This window comes from Gekko japonicus, unplaced genomic scaffold (assembly GCF_001447785.1).
Source record: "Gekko japonicus isolate JY-2015 unplaced genomic scaffold, Gekko_japonicus_V1.1 scaffold238, whole genome shotgun sequence".
Lineage (NCBI taxonomy): Eukaryota > Metazoa > Chordata > Lepidosauria > Squamata > Gekkonidae > Gekko > Gekko japonicus.
Window position 1 is genome coordinate 772126 of NW_015161411.1, and position 8079 is coordinate 780204.

General features: G+C 54.2%; 1 protein-coding gene across 5 annotated transcripts in view; it reads right to left on the reverse strand.

Annotated features, from left to right (window-relative positions):
- Window positions 1-8079, reverse strand: part of EIF4G1 (eukaryotic translation initiation factor 4 gamma, 1) — a 134814-nt gene that overhangs the window by 122306 nt on the left and 4429 nt on the right. For 4 of the 5 annotated variants that reach the window (XM_015427045.1, XM_015427037.1, XM_015427030.1 and 1 more), the window contains exon 1: window positions 475-759. The exons of the other annotated variant lie outside the window; for it this stretch is intronic. The gene's annotated coding sequence lies outside the window, so the exon portion shown is untranslated. Of the gene's footprint in view, window positions 1-474; window positions 760-8079 lie in introns of those variants that run through there. 5 annotated transcript variants of the gene reach the window in all.

An 8079-nucleotide genomic window follows, 5' to 3' on the forward strand; every position in this document is an offset into this window, starting at 1 on the left:
GCATGGGGGGGAGGGTTTAGGGGTCAGCTCAGAAAACCAGTGCCCGGAGTCCCAGGTGAAGTGGAAGATTAATAGGGGCGGGGTCCGCGAACATGTGAACTGGCCCGGCAGTTTCCCGTGTGGGTTGGCCTCTATAAATGGTAATACGTGAATCATGCTCGGTCCACCGGCGGGGGGGGGGGGGGTCTGGTTTTTCCTGCCCCAATAAGACTCTGCTCTCCGGCTGCCGGTTAAACACTCCGCCCTCCCCGGGCCGAGTCTCCCCCACCCCCACAGATCCAATCCCGGCCACCATCTCTTTAACGCAGCACTAAGGAGGAGGGGGGCTGTGGAATTCCCCACTCCGAACCCCCAAACCACAATCAGAACAAGTCCTGTTCTTTAAGGGGAAGAGCACCCCCTTATCCACACACACACCCCGAGACATGGCCTGCTCTCCCCGGCGCGCACACAGAAAACAAAAAAAAGACTCACCCCTAAGTCGGAAAAGGCCAGGCCCGCTTTGCAAAAACAGCCGAGACTCTTCATTTGACGGACTTTGAGAAAATGATTTCGGGTGGCGGGGGGAGGGGGAGACAGAACTGTCAGCCTGCAAACCTGCTGGTGCGCGGCAGGGAGGGTCGGGCTTGCCAAACATGGGCAAGGCAGGGGACGGTCCCCCACCCCCACCCGGAGAAGGCCAGGAACATGAGTGCCGGGAGCTGCCGGTGGTATCAGATCGCAGAGTCTGCTGCACTGCAGAGACACTGAGACAGAGAGAGAGACGAGAGAGGGAGAGAGAGAGGGAGAGAGAGAGAAGAGAACCAGGGAGCACCCCAAACCCCACCCACATTCACAGCCGTGGCCCTGAGGACTGCCCAAACCGGTCGGAGAAAATCCCACGCCTACATGGCTGAGTCACTCCCGCTGCCTGGGAAGGAGGGGGGGGAGGCAGGCAGACACACTCCCGGCCCGGCCACTCTCCTCCTCTTAGCAGGGCCCAAGAACCAGACGCCCCACCTGTGCTACCAGAGCGGCCAGCGGGCACACCACGGGGTGGCAGGAGCCCGGACGTGGCATCGGCTCGCGGCGCCGGCACCTGTGAGGTGCAGCTTCCTTCCTCTCCCTAACCTGCCGCACCCTGCCCCCAAAGGCAGGAGTGGAGGACTGAGGAGGGGGCTCACAGCCCGCCCCTCCACAACTGTACAAACAACGAACTGGAGGGAGGGTCGAGGGAAAAATCAGCAAAGTGTTGAGAGAGAGAGAGAGAGAGAAGGCAACTTGAGAAATGAAGTCCAAAGGCCCTTGGCGGTGGGGGAAGGTTCAAAGGTGCCCAACAAAAAAGATCTAGGGTCCCGGCCCACATGGGGAGGGGGAATTGGGAAGTCTTGGGATCGAGCCGTTTCTCGACTTGCAGATGGACCCACAGGCGCCGGCTTAACTCACTCACGGGCCTCAGTTCCCGATCTGGAAAGTGGGAATAGCGGCGACCCGGGCGGAAACCGGCAATGACCATCACACTCCTTGCAAATGCGACGCCGCAAAATAAATAGCTGCTGCCATTTCTCAACGTTCCCTCAACGACGCTGCTCAAGGACCGAAGCACGTGTGAGGCAGATCTAGGGCTGCCAATCCCCAGGCGGGGCCTGGAGATCTCCTGCTAGCACACTTGATCTGCAGACAACAGGGAACTCTTCCCCCGGAAAAAATGGCTGCTTTGGAGGGCGGACTCTCTGGCACTGTAACCTGGTGAGGTCCCTCCCCACTCCCCTCCTTACCCCAACCCTGCCATCCACAGGCTCACTCCCGAATTTACAGGAATTTCTCAACCCAGAGCTCTTAACCCTAGGCAGACCCCCTTCCCTAGGGTTCTCTCACCACACCTCCATATGAGGATACTTAAAACAGTAAATCAGGTGTGTTGTCAAGTCACAACTGAATCCTGGCAACCCCAGGGCTGTGGGGTTTCAAGGCGAGAGACGGGGATATTTAGCAGTGTAGAAAAATGGTGGAGATTCGCTCAGGTCTAGTATGAAGACAGCACGGAGGAGCAGAAAGAATGCAGCATTATCCTGTATTTTTTCTGCCCTGAACTGAATGACCCAGGGCAGACCGAGCTCATCAGGTCTCAGAAGCTAAGCAAGGTCAGCCTTGGTTAGTCTTTGGATGGGAGACCCCCCCCCCCAAGAAGCCCAAGACTGCTATGCAGAGGCAGGCCATGGCAAACCACATCTAAATGCCTCTTGCCTTGAAAAACCCATGGGATCGCCAGAAGAGGAGGAGGAGATTGGATTTATACCCCACCCTGCACTACCTGAAGGAGTCTCAGAGCTGCTTACGATCTCCTTTCCCCTCCCCTTCCCACAACAGACACCCTGCGAGGTAGGCGGGGCTGAGAGAGCTCTTTCGAGAACTGCTCCTGAGAGAACAGCTCTGAGAGAACTTGTGACTGACCCAAGGTCACACCGGCAGCTGCGTGTGGAGGAGTGGGGAATCAATATTAAATTTGAAGGAGAAGAGAAGGAAGAGATTGGATTTATACCCCACCCTTCACTGGGAGTCTCTGAGCGGCTTACAATGTCCTTCCCCTCCCCCTCCCCACAACGGACACCCTGTGAGGTAGGTGGGGCTGAGAGAGCTCTTTCGAGAACTGCCCTTGAGAGAATAGCTGTGACGGAACTATGGCTTGCCCAAGGTCATCCAGCAGCTGCATGTGGAGGAGTGATGAATCAAACCCGGTTCTCCCAGATTAGAGTCCGTGCTCTTAACCACTCCACCAAACTGGCTCTACGCCACTCCACCAAAGTCAGCTGCACCTTGACCACACTTTCCACCACCCCTGCCTTCCAGAACCCAAAAAGGGAAGAACACGTCAGTTTCGTCAGGGCTGGTTTTCCAAAGAGGAGACAAACCACCACGTGGTCAGTTAATCTGTACTCCCGAGATCCTTGGGCTCAGGGGGACGTCAAAAGTAGAAGTGGGCCACAGCACCAGAGGGCGGACACCGAGACGGGGGGCTCTTAAAAATGCTGGGAGCTACCCTAACCTGGACATCCCAAGGCAAGCCCGATCTCGTCAGCTCTTGGAAGCTAAGCAGGGTCGGCTACGGTTAGTACTTGGATGGGAGACCTCCTTGGAATACCAAGTCGGGAAGACAGGGGCAGGCCTTATTCAGCCACCTCTCTGAATATCCTCCAGGCCTCCAGCAAGGGTCAGTCACTCACCATAGGTCGCCATGACTTCCAGGTGTGTGCGCATGCACACAAACATACAAAAATACCAAACTGGTGGGAACTTAGCAAGCAGGTTGCAATGGCTCTGGGCAACGGGTGCCTGAAGCAAGAAGGACAAGAGGATCACACAATGTCCCTGCCCCCATATAAAGCATTCCCACTGGCTAGTAAGGACAGACAATGCAATGCCCCCCCCCCTTCCCGGGTGCCTATGGCTAAGTAGTTCAAGCCCATCTGCAAGCCTGAGTCCGAACACTTTTGACATGGGGAATTGCTGGAGGAGGAGATTGGATTTATACCCCGCCCTTCACTCGGAGTCTCAGAGCGGCTTCCAATCTCCTTTCCCTTCCCCTCTAAGCCGTGACTGACCCAAGGTCACACCAGCAGCTGCATGTGGAAGAGTGGGGAATAGGGGTGTGCAAAAAGAAAAGAAAAATAAGGAAAAATTGGCCCAATTCAGATTCGGCGGAATCGAGCAGAATCAATCGACAGGCATAAAGACGCCTGCATGTCAATTTCGGCAGTAGGAGCCCATTCAGGAGTCTTTCAGCCAGCGAAAGTCAGTTTCAGCCCCATTATATCCTATGGGCCATTGAATCCAATGGCAAAAACATAGGGTATATTCTGGGGGCTGGAGGGGAGGGGGTTTGAGGGAGAGGCTCCAAACTCGCAGGTTACCTGCTGGAGCCTCTCCACAAGATATCAACCAAGTTTGAAGAACATTGGACCAGGGGCTCCAATTCTACGGGCCCCCAAACAGGTTGCCCCTATCCCCTCCATTGTTCTCTATGGTGGGGGGGGAAGTTACTTTTTTCCCACCATAGAGAACAATGGAGGAGATAGGGGCAACCTGTTTGGGGGCCCGTAGAATTGGACCCCCTGGTCCAATGTTCTTCAAACTTGGTTGGTATCTTGGGGAGAGGCTCCAGCAGCTACCCTGGGGGTCTGGAGCCTCTCCCTTAAACCCCCTCCAGCCCCCAGAATATACACTATGTTTTCGCCATTGACTTCAATGGCCCATAGGATATAATGGGGCTGAATTTGGCAGCAAGACGATTCAGATCAGAGAATCTGAATCAGCCAGCAGCAGCCCGAAAGAGGTCCGAATGGGCCGTTTTTGGGGGTGCATCCGGTTCGGATGAACTGAACGCACATCCCTAGTGGGGAATCAAACCCGGTTCTCCCAGATTAGAGTCCTGCCGCTCTTAACCACTACACCAAACTGGCTAAGGCGGTAGGTCTGTCATGTGGTCACCCCAGCACACCCTCCATAGGAGGCAAACGTGCCGTGCAAGGAGAGTGCTTTTTCCCCACTGGAGGAGGAGGTGGCTTATTCGGTGAGACTCTCCCAAGCAGTGTTCCCTCTAAGCTGAGTTAGTGTGAGCTAGCTGACAGTTTAGCCTCTGGCTCACCCATTTTTGTCTCAGCTGCCATCATCTCAAAGGTGCCCTTGGGGACTCCTGAGAGGGGAGGCAACAAGACCCCTGAGATAGAGGCAAACAGTTCACAGGACGCAGAAGACTTAGTTAGCTCAGAAAGCAGAAGGGCACCGTTTCGGCACTCGAGAAACGTACTTCTTGAGAAGACCATATAATCGCTAGCCAGAGCGAACCCAGAGACATCAGTGCGGATCCACAAGGGAACTGCAGTCATAGACACACCCCAGAGGGAAGCTACGCAAGCGGCTTTTCCTGGAGTGCATCCCAATGCCACCTTTCCAAAAGAGTCCGCCGTCTAGGGAGGAGGAAAGTAAAGGTAAAGGTTCCCTTGCACAAAAGCCAGTCGAATCCGACTCTAGGGTTGCGGTGCTCATCTCCTTTTCAAAGCCGAAGAGACAGCACTGTCTGAAGACATTTCCGTGGTCATGTGGCCGGTATGACTAAACACCAAGGTGCACGGAACGCTGTTACCTTCCTACTGAAGTGGTACCTATTTATCTACTTGCAATTTCTTGCTTTCAAACTGCTAGGTTGGCAGGAGCTGGAACCAGAGACGGGAGCTCACTCCGTCATGTGGCACCCGGGTCTTGAACTGCTGAACTACCGACCTTCCACAGCCTGCAGTTCAGCGTCTTAACCACTTGAGCCACCGCAGCTCCACAGGAGGGAGGTGCTGGACCCCAAATAGTGCTTCTCTGACAGCTGGCAGAGCCGGCTGGTGTTCTACTCGCGCACCAAGCACACACGCCCGAGACTTCAGCCACTCAAGGTCTGCCAGTGTGATATCGGTGATATCGATTTGCCGGGCCAGCCTTATTAAACAAACACCTGGAAGGTTAAGGACAGGTAGGCGGAGAGACTTAAAGCTGCAGCCGCGAGGAGCTGACGAAGCCGTCTGCTGCCATTTCGGTTCGTGCGCGCCACCCGGGAAATTATGGAGGCTGACGTGGGACTTTACCCAAGGCAGGCTGGGGAGGAAACACCCCTCTGTCTGCCCTGTGAATATTCAAATGCTCTCTTCTTAGGATACAAGATGAAACGCAGTGGCACAGCAATACATGTAAACAAGGGGGGGAAAGGCACGTGCCCAAATTTAAGCACCAAAAATCAATGATTTCATAAATTATGTGGATACGACATATATAGTACTCAGAACAAATTTCCCTAGGACACAATAAATGGACAGGTAGAAATTCACAGGTAAAGCTAATCGACCTGTGATTACCTTTTCCTGTGAATTTCTACCTGTCCATTTATTGTGCCCTAGGAAAATTTGTTCTGCGTACTCTTCCTAGGATATGACCGACGTGGCGGGGGGAGAGCTGGAAACTGGACGCGTCCCTCCCGTCCAAAATGTTCAGCCCCAGGCACGGCACGTTCCTAAAAATGTAGTATTTCTGCGGAAGAATTCAGCATCTTCCTCTCCATCATGGGCACGGACCTGAGCTTATGCAGACAGGTTTGGGGCTGAGCTTATGCAAGACAGGTAAGAACATAAGAGACGCCAATGTTGGATCAGGCCAAAGGCCCATCTGGTCCAACACTGTCACACAGTGGCCAGAAATACCAGGTGCCATCAGGAGGTCCACCAGTGGGGCCAGGACATTGGAAGCCCTCCCACTGTTGCCCCCCCAAGCACCAAGATGCCACAGAGCATCACTTGCCCCAGAGCCCCTATCTATACCTTGTGGCTAATAGCCACTGATGGACCTCCTGTTTGGGGCTGAATCATCACGCGTGATAACTACTCATCTGATCCTGTCCCTAGACCCATCTTTGACAGTTACACCTCAGCACACCTGATCAAGAGCACTCCTTATCCGGCTCAGATTCCGAGGGTCTTCCCTGGCCTGCAGCTTCCCACCCAAGTCAGACCGGAATCCCCCTCTTCCGTCTTCACATGCCAAACTGCTCCCCTTCCAGAGCTTGTGCCAACAGACTGAGCACTGAAGTCTGATGCCCCCCCCCCATCTGAAACATGGGGAACAATGCTATCCCACCTCGCATGGTTTGCTGCACGGATTATCGAAAAAACATGAAACATGCAACGGTTAAGAGTGTTGGGACTGGTATCTGAGACCCTGGTTTGAATCCCCATTTGTGTCAGTCACACATTTTCAGTCTAACCTACCTCACAGGACTGTTGTGATGATAAAGAGGAGGAGATTGGATTTATACCCTGCCCTTCACTACCCAAAGGCGTCTCAGAGCGGCTTGCAATCTCCTTTCCCTCCCCCTCCCCAAACAGGCAGCCTGTGAGGCAGGTGGGGCTGAGAGAGCTCTCTCGAGGACTACCCTTGAGAGAACAGCTCTGACAGAACTTGTGCCTGCCCCAAGGTCACACCAGCAGCTGCATGTGGAGGAGTGTGGGGAATCAAACCTGGTTCTCCCAGCTTAAGAGTCTGCACTCCTAACCAATGCTCCCTCTAAGTTGTGGAGCCCGTTCACGGGGAGGGCGGGGTATAAATACAAAAATAAATACATAAAATAAGTCTTGTGAGCAAAAATTCTGCTTTGTAAGCTACTGGCATTGAAGTTGTGAGCGTGGGAATTGGCTACTGATAAATTAGTTTGCTCTGGAGCCACTCATCCTGAGCTAGGACAAAAATGTGTGAGCCGGAGGCTAAAAAACTGTGAACCAGCTCCCACTAACTCAGCTTACAGGGACCACTGCTCCTAACCACTACACCAAACTGGCTCTCAAAGTGGAGGAAGGGGAAATGCTGTAAGCCACTCTAGACTTCCACTGGAGAGAAAGGCAGGGGACCAATGAATTAAAAACACACTGTTATGAGACACCAGCTCCCCCAATTCTATCACTTTTTTTATTCTGCCCTTGTCCTGGGAGCTTGGAGCAGGGTCCATGGTTCAGTTTAGTGTAGTGGTTAAGAGCGCGAACTCTAATCTGGGAGAACCGGGTTTGATTCCCCACTCCTCCACTTGCACCTGGCTGGATAACCTTGGGCAAGCCGTAGTTCTGACAAGAACTGTTCTTGAAAAAGAGCCGTTTCTGTCAGAACTCTCTCAGCCCCACCTGCCTCACCGGGGGTGTCTGTTGTGGGGAGGGGAAGGGGAAGGAGTTTGTGAGCCGCTCTGAGACTCCTTTGGGTAGTGAAGGGCGGGGTATAAACCCTATCTCCTCTACTTCTTCTTCACCTGGCCTCCGCTGCATCTTCACAACCACCCTGCGAGGTAGGTTAGGTCGAGACGGGGCGACCGGCCCGAGGTCACCCATCAGGTTTCACAGCAGGTCCTCCGACACTCCTTCCGACTCGCTAACCACACGACACCACGCCGGCCCCGATCTCCCTTCATGGGCTGCTTTCCTGAGCAAAACCGCGATCCAGTCACCACCTCGAAGGAAGCGGCCAGGAGACCCGACACCCACGCTTGGGGGGGGGGAGGAGCTTCCCCGCCCCGGGGGTGCT